The sequence below is a fragment of the Humulus lupulus genome, chromosome 5, assembly GCF_963169125.1.
Source record: "Humulus lupulus chromosome 5, drHumLupu1.1, whole genome shotgun sequence".
In the NCBI taxonomy this organism is placed as follows: domain Eukaryota; kingdom Viridiplantae; phylum Streptophyta; class Magnoliopsida; order Rosales; family Cannabaceae; genus Humulus; species Humulus lupulus.
Window position 1 is genome coordinate 234,953,981 of NC_084797.1, and position 16,128 is coordinate 234,970,108.

General features: G+C 40.1%; 1 non-coding gene across 1 annotated transcript; it reads left to right on the forward strand.

The window, feature by feature from the left end:
• Positions 1-5,367: 5,367 nt before the first annotated feature.
• On the forward strand, positions 5,368-5,440 carry TRNAK-CUU (transfer RNA lysine (anticodon CUU)). Its single transcript has one exon. It is a non-coding gene; the product is annotated as a tRNA-Lys (tRNA).
• Positions 5,441-16,128: the final 10,688 nt, after the last annotated feature.

Below are 16,128 nucleotides of genomic sequence, written 5' to 3' on the forward strand. Positions count from 1 at the left end.
GTAGTGGATTATAGGCTTGTGTGTTTCTCTGTTGTAGTGGATTATAGGCTTGTGTGCTACTCTGTTGTAGTGAATTATAGGCTTGTGTGCTGCTCTGTTGTAGTGGATTATAGGTTTGTGTGTTGCTCTGTTGATTGGTTTATTCAAATATGTTGTATTAAGTAATGGATATTGATGAGGTAGATGAAACAATTCATCCGATAGATGATCAAGATCAACCACCTCTTACTCAGACTGAAAACCCTACTCCTCTTACTCCTACTGAAAATGGTAGAAAAACTAGGGCTAGAAAGAGGAGTAGACCTCCCACCCCTACTGAGAAAACAAATGGAAAATGGTCATCTGTTTGGGATCATTTTACTAAGGCATATCCTCCTCCACCCTTGATAGATCCTAATGAAGAGCCTCCTTCCCCCAAGTGTATATGTAATTATTGTGGGTCTGACTTCTTGTGTGACACTAGAAAACATGAGACTAGTCATTTTTTGAACCATTTTAAGAAAGTATGCGAGCTAAGTCTGTTTAAGATTGATGAGCAGAAACAAAAGACTTTAAGCTTTCAGCATGTAAAGGGAGGGAAAGAGGGGAAAACAAGCTTAGTAGCCGTAGCTTATAACAAAGAAGCTTGTAGGGTAGCCCTCACACAATATATTGTGTTGGATGAGTTGCAATTTAGACATGTTGAGGATGAAGGGTTCAAAAGATTTGTCAAAACACTCTAACTTAGGTTTGAGATCCCTTCTCGAATGACTGTTGCTATGGATGTATTGAAGTTAAATAAGAAGGAGAAGGTGACATTGAAAAATATTTTGAGCCGTGAGAGGATATCGATTACTACCAATACTTGGACTTCCATTCAAAACTTGAATTACATGGTCATCGCTTCTCATTGGATTGATAATGCTTGGGAGTATCAGAAAAGAATTATCAATATTTGCCAAGTGGTAGATCATAAAGGGGAAACCGCAATGAGATCAAGTTATGTCCTTTAGAATGAGGCATCTCTAAGTTGTTTAGCATTACGGTAGACAATGCCTCCTCTAATGATGTTGCCATTAAATACTTGAGGAGGAAGTTCAAGGAGAAAGAGAATGTACTAATTTTGGATGGAAAGTTTTTCCATATGAGGTGTTGCGCTCATATAGTAAAACTAATTGTCACTGAAGGGTTGAAGGAAAAACATGGGTCAATTGCAACAATTAGAAATGATGTGAGCTTCGTTAGGTCTTCTCCTTCTAGGCTAAATTTTTTTAAGGAGCGTGTGATGGATGAAAGGAATGAATGTAAAGGGCTTATGTGTTTAGATGTCCCAACAAGGTGGAACTCTACATATCTAATGCTCAATTGTGCAATGAAACTTCAGAATGCATTTGACTGGATGCAAACAAATACTAATTAAATGAAATATTTTGATGAGGTTGACAAAGATGGAAAACTAAAGGAGGGGCCCCCCCCACTGATTTTGATTAGGATAATGCTCTAGTGTTTTTTTTAGGATTTTGGAGGCTTTTTACGAAATAACATTATAGTTTAGTGGGTCTACTTATGTTACTGCTAATAAGTATTTCATTGAGATTTGCAATATGCAACATGAGCTATATGACTTAGCATTTGACGATGATGAGAATGAGTTATTGAGGACAATGGCAATGATCATGAAACTAAAGTATGACAAGTATTGGGGAAAGCTTGATAATTGCAGTGCGACACTTTTAATTGCCTTGGTCCTTGACCCAAGATACAAGCTTGAGTATCTCAGTCATTACTTTAGTGCTACTTATGATGAGACGACGTGCAAAGAGATGGTGAAAAGGGTAGAGAAGACAATACAGGCAATGTTTGATCAATATAATGAGACAACATCAAGTCTTCATCCATCGACATCTATGACTCAGCTACGGTCTCAGTCTATTGTTAGTGCTTCATCCACATTCGTCATGCCTGTTAGTGGTCGACCTAGTGCCAAGAAGTCACGTAATTTGCATGATAAGTTTGTGACACGGAGATTGGAGAAGGACGATGGAATGAAAAAAAATGAGGTCGATAAATATTTGGAAGAGGAGCCTGAGCGACCAAGTGATAATTTTAATGTTTTGGGATGGTGGGCTAGTAGTGGGTGCAAGTATAAGATATTATCACTCATGGCTCATGATGTGTTAGAAATACCGGTTACAACCATTGCTTTTAAGGCAGCATTCTATAGGAGGTTGAATTTTAGATCCTTTTAGAAGCTCACTAAGCCCAAGGATGGTCGAAGGATTAATTTGTCTCAATAACTAGTGAAGCGGATCACATCAACCCATTATTGTTCGAGACTATATGGACGAAGAAGAAACACTTCAAACATCAGAGTATCTTGAGTCAAGTAATTTATTACATTTTATTTGGATTTTCATGGTCGAACTTGCAACTTATAAATATTTATTTTAAGTGTGTGAATGTTTTATAACGTAATATTTATCTTTTATATTAATAATATTTGTAGAGATGATCAATGATCCTACAACAAGTGTTGGGCCAACTTCATCCTCTGTCAATTTTCAGTTTTCAGCCTCATCAACTGCACAACAATCTACGAATTGAAATAACTGCTTGTAAGAATTTATTCATGCCTTATTTTACTTAGTGTGTTGTTATTGATTATGCTTGATTTCTTTTCTTTAATAATTTTTTTATTTGAATTTTGAAAGGAAGGAAGGAAAGGAAGAAATGAGTGGTCACGGACTTTCTTTGTATTTTTAATTTTCATGGACTTTATGTTTATGGTTATAGACTTACGGACTTTATTATGATTGTAGTTAACTAGTTATATACTTTAGTTTATGAACTTTATGTTTATTTATGGTTGTATAATGGGGCTTTTGAGATATTTTATGTTTGTAATTTGTAATTTGGACTTTGTTTGTATTTGAAGTGTTTTTGGACTTTTGACATTATATTTTTTTTGAAATTTTTTATTAAGACCCATAAAAAAATCAATTTGTAAAAACACACTTTAAAAATTAAAAAAGTGTAAAAAATGGTATTTTTGAAAAAAATGGTATATTTGAAAAATTGGGCTTTTCGGCCCTAAACCTAATAGGCCCAGCCCAACCCGAAACGCGGTCCGAACAAACCCGAAACCCAACAAAAATCTAAAATTTTCGGACCGGATTCGGTACCATTTTTCTCGACTGGAAACCCGCAAAACCCGAACCCGATGCATCCGAAACCCGAAAATCCAACACATGTACACCTTTTTTCTTATTATTCTTTTTCGCCTTTCATTATGCGAGATAAAAGAATTTCCCTAGAATGTTAAGAAAATTCTTTACAACATAGTAAACACTAATATTGTTTACTTCTGATAAAGAAAAACAAAGGACTATGGGCCTATGGCCCAGACCCTCTGATTTTTTTTCAAGTTATGAGCCCAATTCAACATTTTTTTGTGTTGAGAAATTCAACTACTTTTTTCATAGTCTGAACCATACAACTTCTTGAGTAACAAAAAATATATTTTATATCTAATAGGATGGTATTGATTGCCTATGAGGGAACATATGGACCAGTAGCTATTAAATTAACTTGGTTTTAGAATCATTTTTTGCTGTTTTTGTTTTTAATAGCGTAAATTAGGTAGACAGAACAATAGAGGGGTCATTTGTCGACCAAAGTCTTTGGGATTGTGGAAAGTGGCTCCAACGTCTTCACCTAATGGTCATTTGGTCACAAAATTCTTGCTTGATTAAATCACAAGTCACTAAATGACCACAGTCCAATACAATTACAAACTAACAATAAAAAATGTATATATCCTACGTTAAAAAAAAAAAAAAAAAAACCACTAAAGAGAAACGTGTGACAAAATTAGACATTTGAAAAAAAAATCATCTAATCTTTTTTGTCCCATATCTTTATGGTGCTGGGCCAATTTGTCTCAATTAATCTAGTCAGTTTTAGTCTTCAATCCCAGCCCAAAACATCAAATACAATGGATTTAACCTTAAAATAAAATAAATAAGTGACACTCCAAATTAATACAAATGTAATTTTTAAAAAATTATATATTTAAATCTTTTAATATTATTTATAAAAAAAATTAGGCTTAGTAATTGCACTCTTATTCTTGTAGAATTAAATTTTAATTTTTTAGACATCCTTATACTTAAAAAAAAATCATAGAATATAAGTATAAGTTAATTATTTTTTTTAGTTAATAGATTATTTTAGTAAAAAAAAATCAAATTTGTCTTTCATAAAATTTTAATATTTTGAATAAAAGTGATGCACAATATTATTTTATTTTGTAAAAGTATGTCCGAATCAAGTAACTCTCCAAAAAAAGAAATGTGTCCTAATCAACAATTGCACAATGTCCTTTTTAGAAAGATAAATTGAACTAACGAAGAAATCTTATATTATAATGTATCTTTTGTGTGTTTGGTAAAATAACTTTGTAATTATTAGATCGTGTAATTATATATTTGAGTAATTGCACTATATTTTAAAATGTAAAATGTATTTGAATGTCAAGTGGTAACACAGAAAAATAATATTGTATAATAAATATTATTTAAAATTAATAATGATTAGTAATTAAACAGTTTAATTACACCAAATTCTTATGAGACTATGAGAATTAGAGAGTATAATTATGACTCTTTAATTAACTCTAATTGTATAATTACTATGTAATTACATAGTCAGGCAAATACACTATATTAAATAATTACTCCAAGTCATACTCAATCTCATATACAAAACGACTTTCCAAACTATCATAATAATATGAGTCAATTTGAATGTCAAGTGAAAATACAGAAAAATAATATTGTATAATAAATATTATTTAAAATTAATAATAATTAGTAATTAAACAGTTTAATTACACAAAATTCTCATAAGACTATGAGAATTAGAGAATATAATTATGACTCTTTAATTAATTCTAATTATATAATTATATAATCTGACAAACATACTAAATTAAATAGTTACTCCATATCACACTCAATCTCATATACAGAATGACTTTCCAAACTATCATAATAATATGGGTCAAACGCTCTCTAATAATATGAGTTCTCCAGCTAACTCACTCTCCACTTGGGTTGTAGTCAAAATTTAATATATGATTTCTAGAGTTCCGTAGCAGCCAAGCTAATTTCATTTGAAAACAAGTCACTCCATTTTCAACCCTCAATTAAATAATGGAAGAACAAAATATTTAATGTTTTTTTTATTAAAAAGAAATGAAAGTCGTCAAGTACTAGCAGTAGTAGAAGTCAAAGATATTAAATAAAATTTTGTCACTTATTTCAATTTTGCATGTGTGTGCTTTTGCTACGTAGTTGAATAGTGAACACGTTTGTTGTATAAACAAAAGCCCGTCTAGCTCAGTTGGTAGAGCGCAAGGCTCTTAACCTTGTGGTCGTGGGTTCGAGCCCCACGGTGGGCGTTTTTCATTGTTTTTGTCGACCACATCATGCAATTCATTTGTGTGTATTGACGATACACATATATTATTGTTACAACAAATACAACATTAATTTTTGTTAATGGATTCTGAATCCTAATGTATAAGTTCAAGAAAGTATTAATTTCAGATTGTACATATTGCAAATAAATAAAAATAAAATGAAAACAATTACATCCATTATGATATATGTAGGAGTGTTCATAAAACTGCCCACACCGCACCGCAATTTACGGTTTAGAACTCTTCGCGATGCCGTTGTGGTTTGTATTTTTGTCAAACCGCAAAAAAAAAAAAATTAAATAAGTTTATATAATGAATAGTATGCAACTAAATGTGGAGAATGATTTATGTTACTATAGCTTAATTAAATGTCTTAGTTATTATGCATTATCTGCCAGAAGTATCATTTTGTGGATTTTGAGCAATATTTTACCCATCTAGTTATTATACATAATCTATTAAGAGCACTTAGACTAAGTGAAGTATAATTCTCTTTTCTCTAAAATAGAGTAAAGAAGAGTAGATTAAATTATAAAAATATGCTATATCGGATGATGCATTTTTTAGAACTTTTTAAAGAGTGCTAGAGTGCTTCTCCAAGCACTATATAAAAATATTAACATGTATGCTTCTCCAAAAATATTTAAATATTATTTTAATTATATTTTGTTAACATGTATTATATATATTAACAAAATTAATTATTTGCATGATGTAGAGAAAAAATAAAGAAGGTGTAACGCCCTAGCTACCCAAGAACAGTTACGGTGAACAGTGAACCGGAAATTTGACTCGCTACCCGAGTCCTTTGGTTAAAAACGTGATCTAGGTACCATTAACAGGTTAAGGTGAAAAACCAATAAAAAGGAAAGGGTACATTTCATTAAGTAAATAAACTGCTCATGAGCCTTTCAAAATGTTTACAAGTAGTTCGTAATACAAAAGAGTTGCTACAGTTTCAAATTTACAATCCCCGCCGGCCTAAGCGGCAAAAGTAGGGTAAACCCCTAGTCCCTCTGAGAACTCCTTGACCGTGGCGGTCAAGCGGCCCTGTATGTACACCACATCGCCCAAGCTCTCCACTCAGGATTGGTTAAGCTTTTCCTTTCCTTTACCTGCACCACATAGCACCCATGAGCCAAGGCCCAGCAAGAAAACGCAATAAAACATGATATAATATCAACAACGTTCATAATAACCATTCAGGACTATCAGTCCAAACAAATAGGTGACAATAGCCAAAAGTCACAATAATGAGCATCGCTCCCTCTAGCCATGTGACGATAGGGTCACCGGGGCTTAGTTTATAGGTGATTTCTCTCATAAGCTTGTTCAGGACAGGTGCATGGTGATTCGTCACCAACATAACCTTCCTCACGACTCTAGAGTCGAAACCATGGACAACGTCCCTTAGCCACGTGACAAACGGTCACCGGGATCATGTACCTTGGCTATAGTCATCTGGTCGTAGACCAGGCAAGCGCTTATAAGTTCTTCGACCTTAGGGTCGGTCCCGCATTAATGCCACAGAGCCATTCAATGCGTGATCATCGACTTTAGAGTCGGTCCTTGACTAGTCAGTGTCTCAAACAGTAATCAGCGTTCACTAGCATTTAACATGCAATCCATGTCCACATAAATCAACCAACATGCCTCAATATCAAACCATGCATGTCATATACCTATATAGGGTGCAACTGTATTCATATACTGTTTTCTTACCTCTGGTTCGAGTGAGGATTATAATATGAACGACCCCTGAGAACGATCAACCTTTAAAATCCTTGACGGTCACCTGGTCATAACCAAATTATAGAATTTATCAATAAAAATGATAACCGAGGGTTCCCAAACCAAATCCCAGCCCCCGAGACATCAAATACTACCCAACCGGGTACTAGGTCCAACCTCGAGGCCTATGGCTTGAATCCCCAAGCTAAAAACCACATTTTAGCAAAATTGGCCTTAAGGAACGCGGCCCCCCTCTGCTGCGCCGCGGCGCGCCCCCAAACAGAGAGGCTCCCCATCTGCCAGACGCCAAGGGCCGCGACGCACCCCTGCTGCGCCGCGGCGCCCAGCCCAGTTCAGCAACAAAGTCACGCACGAACCAGATTTTTCCCCTGTGCGATTCCCTCTCAAACCAGTCCTTCAAACCCTCATAAAACCTCTTCCTAACACACAATTAAACCCCCAAACAACTCCCTTAGCTCACTCACATCAAACCCCAATCAAACTAACACCAAAACCCCCTTTGATTCTCACTTCCCACATCAAAATCCATGAATTAAAAACTAAAATGAAAACAGAAAACCAGCTGTGTTATATGACCAAAACTCACCTTGAAACTAGCTTACAACCTCCCACACAAGCTAACACAAGTGCTCCAACCCAGCCTTCAATTCCGTTTGGTTGAAACTCAACCAAGAACTCAAAACCCTCAAAGAGAAGTGAAGAAGATGAAGCAAGGAGAAGGTACGGGAAGAGAAAGGAATTGCCTCTGCTTTTACTCTGTTTATTCTACAGCCTTATAAGCCTCTTAAGTCACATATATCCTCCCAAAAAGACCAAAATACCCTTGTGTCATCTTAAGCCTTAAAAACCATCACAAGGGGCAAAATTGGTACTTTCCGCTTATCCTGTTAATTATAATTAACGCTTCCCAATTCCCGCTAATCTCAAAATCCTCAAACACCAATAATTCATATCCCGTTACCCTAAAGTCCCCAGTAACGCTATAGCCATTAATAACACCCCGAGACTCACCCCGAGCCCCGAGCTCAAACCTGTTATGACCAAACCGATAAATCCCGTTCAACGATTGTCTCATGTCGGAATATTCGAACCAATCCACATTATAATGTGGTCTCACAATATATCATTAACGCACATACAAATATACAATTATACCCTCAACGGGCCAAATTACCAAAATACCCTGTAAACAAATGTGGACTCACATGCATGCATTTAACATCATGTTATAATATAATTCTCATAAACATGCATAAACACATTTAATGGCATAATTAAACAGTTATGGCCCTCCCGGCCTACTGACCCAGCCATTAACCATAAAAGGGAATCCGGGGCATTACAACTATCCCCTCCTTACAGAAATTTTATCCTCGAAATTTACCTGAACAGCTCGGGAAACTGACTCCGCATATCTGACTCCAGCTCCCAGGTCGCTTGCTCGACCTTGCTGTTCCTCCACAATACCTTAACCAAAGGTATTGTCTTGTTCCTGAGGACTTTATCTTTCCAATCAAGTATCTGAACAGGCTGCTCCTCAAAGGAGAGATCTGGCTCAAGCTCCAGATCTTCATAACTCAAAATATGTCCCTCATCAGATACATACCTCCGAAGAGCGGATATATGGAACACATCATGCACGGCCGACAACGCTGGAGGCAAAGCTAGCCTGTAAGCCACCTAACCAATCCTCTCCAGGATTTCAAATGGACCTACAAACCTGGGACTCAACTTGCCTTTCTTCCCAAACCTTCTCACCCCTTTCCATGGCGAGACTCTAAGGAAGACATAGTCTCCTACCTGGAACTCCACGTTCCTGCGTTTGGGATCTGCATAGCTCTTCTGTCTACTCTGAGAAATAAGCATCCGAGCTCTAATCTTGTCAATAGCCTCACTGGTCCTCTGAACCGCCTCAGGACCTAAGTATCTCTTTTCACCTGTCTCATCCCAATGAATGGGAGATCTACACTTCCTACCATATAGCATCTCATAAGGTGCAACACCAATGGTAGACTGATAACTGTTATTATAAGAGAACTCTATCAAAGGCAGATACTTACTCCACGACCCACCAAAGTCCAGCACACATGCCCGCAGCATGTCCTCCAATATCTGGATCGTCCTCTCAGATTGCCCATCTGTCTGAGGATGATAAGCTGTACTGAACTTCAGTCGTGTACCCATGGCCGTCTGTAAATTCTTCCAAAACTTGGAAGTGAATGTAGGGTCCCGATCTGACACGATCGACCTAGGAGCTCCATGGAGACGCACGATCTCTCTCACATAGAGATCTGCATACTGGTCAACAGTATAAGTAGTCCTCACTGGTAGAAAGTGAGCTGACTTGGTATAACGATCCACTATCACCCAAATAGAATCATGCTAACCAACTGTCCCGGGCAAGCCCACCACAAAGTCCATTGTGATGTCTTCCCACTTCCATTCTGGGATATCCAGAGGCTGCAGTGACCCTGCCGGCCTCTGATGCTCAGCCTTGACCTATTGACATGTCAAGCACTTAGCCACATATTCCACTACATCTCTCTTCATCCCTGGCCACCAGTACAATGATCTTACATCCTGGTACATCTTCGTGGTGCCTGGATGCAAAGAGTAAGGTGTAGTATGAGATTCATCCAGAATCTCCCGCCTCAATGCAGTGTCTAACGGAACACATATCCGCCCCTTGTACCTCAGCAACCCCAAATCAAACACTGTATAATCCCTGGATGCTCCAGCCAAGACATCCTCTCTAATCTTGATCAGTTGTGGATCACCCAACTGACCCTCATTAATCCTCTCTAGCAGCGCAGACTGTAGTGTAATATTGGCCAACTGACCCACCAGTAACTCTATACCAGCTCTGGTCATGTCATCAGCTAACTCTCTGGCTATCAGCCTAATACCATGAATCTGTCCCGGACCCTTTCGACTTAAAGCATCAGCTACCACGTTGGCTTTCCCTGGGTGATACAAAATCTCACAATCATAATCTTTCACTAATTCCAGCCAACGCCTTTGCCTCATGTTCTAGTCCTTCTGGGTGAAAAAGTACTTCAGGCTCTTGTGGTCTGTATAAATCTCACACTTCTCTCCATAGAGATAGTGCCTCCATATCTTTAAAGCAAAAACCACCGCTGCCAACTCCAAGTCATGAGTAGGATACCTCTTCTCGTACTCCTTCAGCTGACGAGAAGCATAAGCTATAACTTTCTCTGATTGCATCAAAACACAACCCAAACCTTGATGAGAAGCATCGCAGTATATCACAAACTTCTCCTGGTCTGTAGGAAGACTCAGAACTGGAGCTGTAATCAACCTCTGTTTCAACTCCTGGAAGTTGTTCTCACATTTTTCTGACCACACAAACTTCTGACCCTTGCGTGTCAGCTCAGTCAACGAAGTAGTAATCTTTGAGAACCCCTCCACAAAACGCCTGTAATACCCTGCCAATCCAAGGAAACTTCTAACCTCAGAAGCATTCTTTGGCCTTGGCCAGTCTCTGATCGCTTCAATCTTTGATGGATCCACTTTAATCCCCTCCTTACTGACAATGTGCCCAAGGAAGGACACCTGAGACAACCAGAACTCACACTTCTTGAACTTTGCAAACAATCTGTGTTCTCTCAACCTCTGCAGAACCAACCTCAAATGACGCTCATGCTCTGACTCAGTCTGAGAATATACCAGAATATCATCGATAAAAACGATCACAAACTGGTCTAAATAATCCTTGAACACCCTGTTCATCATATCCATGAAAGCGGCAGGGGCATTAGTCAACCCAAATGACATAACTAGAAACTCGTAATGCCCATACCTGGTACGAAAAGCGGTCTTCGGTACATCTCCCTCCTTGACCCTCAACTGATGATAACCAGAACGAAGGTCGATCTTAGAGAATACCGTCTTACCTTGCAACTGATCAAACAGATCGTCTATCATTGGCAAAGGATACCGGTTCTTAATTGTCAGCTTATTCAGTTCCCTGTAATCTATACACATCCTCAGAGAACCATCTTTCTTCTTTACAAACAGAACTGGCGCACCCCAAGGTGAAAAGCTAGGTCTGATAAAACCCAAGTCCAACAGCTCTTGCAGCTGTACCTTTAATTCTTTCAACTCAGCTGGGGCCATTCTATATGGTGCTCTAGACACTGGCTCCGTCCATGGTGCCAGTTCTATAACGAACTCAATCTCTCGGTGTGGTGGCAACCCTGACAGATCCTTTGGAAACACATCTAGAAACTCACACACAAGTCTAGTATCCTCTGGTCTCACTGGCACGGCCTGGGTGGTATCAACCACACTGGCTAAGAATCCAATGCAACCCCCTTGCAATAAATCCCTAGCCCTCAATGTAGAAATCATAGGAATACGGGGTCCATGCACAGTACCAACAAATATAAAAGGATCCTCACCCTCAGGCTCAAAGGTGACCATCTTCCTTCTGCAGTCAATGGTTGCCCCATACTTGGCTAACCAATCCATACCCAGTATCATATCAAAGTCAGTCATAACAAACTCTATAAGATCCACTGACAACTCTCTGCCCTCTATTATCACTGGCAGCGATCTGACCCACCTCCTGGATACAACCAGCTCCCCAGTGGGTAACAAAGTACCGAACCCCACAGCATAGAAATCACAAGGTCTACACAATCTATCAATAACACTACTAGCAACAAAGGAATGTGTAGCACCAGAGTCAATCAATACATTATGTTATACCCAAAAATTGGAGAATGCATCCTAGGAGGCTAAGGAGAATGCATCTAGGAGAGTGCCTCCTAGGAGAGCTAAGGGGAGTGGTCCTAGGAGACTCCAAGGAGGATGTGGTCCTAGGAGACCCCAAGGAGGGTGTGGTCCTAGGAGACCCCAAGGGTGTGTAGGAGGCAAGCCTCCCAAGGTTTTCTAAGTGTTGGCTCGAACGTGTCCAAGGTAAATAGATGAGGAGGAGTCTCATGCAAGAGAATGGAGACTTAGACTTTCATAAGGAAAGTCTATACAATGTTCGATCGGACATGTTTGGGAGATGCTAAAGAAGGTTGCCTCAATGTTGTCCAAGGTGAGGTTGCCTCAATATTGTCCAAGGTGAGGTTCCCTCAATGTTGTCCAAGGTGAGGTTCCCTCAATGTTGTCCAAGGTGAGGTGCCAAGGAGGTTGCCTCGGACCACCTTGGTCCGAGGAGAAGCCAAGGAGATTGGTTCAAGGAGGAACATGGCATGCTAGAGGAGAGTGCATGTTAGAGGAGAGAAGTGCATCTCCTACCACCATGCACGTTCAACCTACCACCATGCATGTTCAACCAGCCCTTGCATGGGTAGTGAGTAGGAGGTGGACCAACTAGCTAGAGGAGACTAAGTCAGACACAATTTCAACAACATGCGCGGGAATCTCTCATTCTTCCCACAAATGGGGAGTTTGTTACATTTTGAATTTTGAGTGTTTATTTGTAATATAAATGTAATAAATATAATAAAATATCCCTATTATAAGGGGATATCAGTTGAGAATCCCATCTCTATAAATAGAGAGCTTATGAGATGAGAGAGGGGTCCCTTCTGCTTCTTCTTTCTAGAGAGATAAAATTGGGTCTGTCTATTCTAGAGAGAGAAAGTGCTGAAATTAGAGAGAATTCTTGTATTTTCACAATTTATACTGAAGAAAATCAGTTGGCATAATCCATCTGATCTTGAGTATAGATTTATAAATCACAACTCTAAGTGGATTAGGCTATTACCGACAATCGGGGCTGAACCACTATAAAAATCTCCTGTGTTCTTTACTTTTCTTGTTTATACCGTTTGTCGTCGTTTTGATTTCTCTTGAAGGCTTGTCATTATTGACGTGCTCACGTCGTTGGCTAAAAACGCAGTCAACACATTATAAGCAGTTCCTGCACTAAGAAGCTGACCTGTAACAACTGAGGGGGAAGCCTCAGCTTCTGCCTGAGTCAATGCAAACACTCGCGCTGGGGCCTAGCTATCTGCCCTCCTGGGCTCTTCCTTTCTTGCCTTAGGGCAATCCTTTTTGAGATGACCCACTGCTCCACAAGAGAAGCAGGCCCTTGCTTTACACTCTCCCAAGTGATGCCTCTTACATCTAGGGCACTCAGGATAGGACTTCCAGGCTTCACTGCCCCAAGGACGACCTATTGTAACACCACGAGGTCTCCTGTCAGGACCTGGAACTGGGAAGGTATCAGGAACCTTCCTCTTCTGATCACTAGGGCCAATACCCCTACCGAAACCCACAAATGGAGGACTTGGCCTCCTGAAATCCCTTCTGGCTGCATTGTCCCGCCAGATCTTAATTTCTGCAGTTTCAGCTGTAAGTGCCTTCTCCACCACCTGTGCATAAGTAGTCACTCCTGCCACAGTGGTGATGCGCACATCTCGGGCTAACCTAGGCTGTAGCCCCTGTAAGAAACGCTCTCTCCTGGTCCCATTAGTGGGCACCAACTCCTTGGAAAATTTTTCCAAACTGTCAAACTTTAAGGCATACTCGGTCACTGATAAGTTTCCCTGAAGTAGCCTCATAAATTCATCAGCCTTCGTCACTCTAATGGCGTCATTGTAATACTTTTCATTGAACAAGGTCTGAAATTCCTCCCAACTCAGGAGATTAACATCCTTGGTCTGGCCAACCACTTCCCACCAAATCCGGGCATCTTCCCGAAACATATAGGCCGCACAGGCCACCCTCTCAGTACCAACTACCTTCATAAAGTCCAGAACAGTGGTAATCATGCTCATCCATTGTTCAGCTTTGGTGGGATCAGCACTGCCTTCAAACACAGGAGGTTGCTGTTTCCTGAACCGCTCATAAAGAGGTTCCAATCTGTTTTCAACCCCAGGCAGTGGCCCAATAACTGGCACCGACACAGAAGGTGCCTCTGCAACACTGGCCACCACAGGCACTTGCTGCTGTCTTAGGAGACGAAGCTCCTCTCCCTGTTTTATCACTATGGCCTGCAAATCATTAAACATCTGCTGCCAGTTTGCAGGTGCTGGCTGTGGAACCTGAGATTGGTCATTCACCTGACCCTTACTATTGTCATTATTCTGACCCTGACCACTCTGGCCAGCTGAGGTGCCTGTCTGTTCTGGGTTCATTCTGTCATTGATACCTTACTGAAACAACAATCAACACGGCCAGTCAGGTAGTAATAACTAAACCTCTTGCCGCCTTACGGTCCAAGAACAACATACAATTATCACATTCCACAGTCATTTAATGTTCACAATCAGATACATGTTTATGGCATTCAACACTCAGCATGTATCACATAATAACTCACAAGCAACCATACTAATAAGCAGGTGCCACCAATCTCAGTACTAATCAGTACACATTTGTTGAAGATATAGTATTTTAGGGCACAGGCTTAACACAGTATCTCATGCACACAGGAAAAGCATATATATCACATTTAAACAATTATACATATACCACATAGATAGTTACCAAACCGTGAGTCGAGCTTGTCTTCGGTGATGTGTGTACATACCCAGCCAGTCTACAGGAACCCTAACCTTGGCATTGCTCTGATACCAAGTTGTAACGCCCTGGCTACCCCAGAACAGTTACGGTGAACAGTGAACCGGAAATTTGACTCGCTACCCAAGTCCTTTGGTTAAAAACGTGATCTAGGTACCATTAACAGGTTAAGGTGAAAAACCAATAAAAAGGAAAGGGTACATTTCATTAAGTAAATAAACTGCTCATGAGCCTTTCAAAATGTTTACAAGTAGTTCGTAATACAAAAGAGTTGCTACAGTTTCAAATTTACAATCCCCGCCGGCCTAAGCGACAAAAGTAGGGTAAACCCCTAGTCCCTCTGAGAACTCCTTGACCGTGGCGGTCAAGCGGCCCTGTATGTACACCACATCACCCAAGCTCTCCACTCAGGGCTGGTTAAGCTTTTCCTTTCCTTTACCTGCACCACATAGTACCCATAAGCCAAGGCCCAGCAAGAAAACGCAATAAAACATGATATAATATCAACAACGTTCATAATAACCATTCAGGACTATCAGTCCAAACAAATAGGTGACAATAGCCAAAAGTCACAATAATGAGCATCGCTCCCTCTAGCCATGTGACGATAGGGTCACCAGGGCTTAGTTAATAGGTGATTTCTCTCATAAGCTTGTTCAGGACAGGTGCATGGTGATTCGTCACCAACATAACCTTCTTCACGACTCTAGAGTCGAAACCATGGACAACGTCCCTTAGCCACGTGACAAACGGTCACCGGGGTCATATACCTTGGCTATAGTCATCTGGTCGTAGACCAGGCAAGCGCTTATAAGTTCTTCGACCTTAGGGTCTGTCCCGCATTAATGCCATAGAGCCATTCAATGCGTGATCATCGACTTTAGAGTCGGTCCTTGACTAGTCAGTGTCTCAAACAGTAATCAGCGTTCACTAGCATTTAACATGCAATCCATGTCCACATAAATCAACCAACATGCCTCAATATCAAACCATGCATGTCATATACCTATATAGGGTGCAACTGTATTCATACACTGTTTTCTTACCTCTGGTTCGAGTGAGGATTATAATATGAACGACCCCTGAGAACGATCAACCTTTAAAATCCTTGACGGTCACCTGGTCATAACCAAATTATAGAATTTATCAATAAAAATGATAACCGAGGGTTCCCAAACCAAATCCCAGCCCCCGAGACATCAAATACTACCCAACCGGGTACTAGGTCCAACCCCGAGGCCTATGGCTTGAATCCCCAAGCTAAAAACTACATTTTAGCAAAATAGGCCTTAAGGGCCGCGACCCCCCTCTGCTGCGCCGCGGTGCACCCCCAAACAGCTCCCCATCTGCCAGACGCCAAGGGCCGCGACGCACCCCTGCTGCGCTGCGGCGCCCAGCCCAGTTCAGCAACA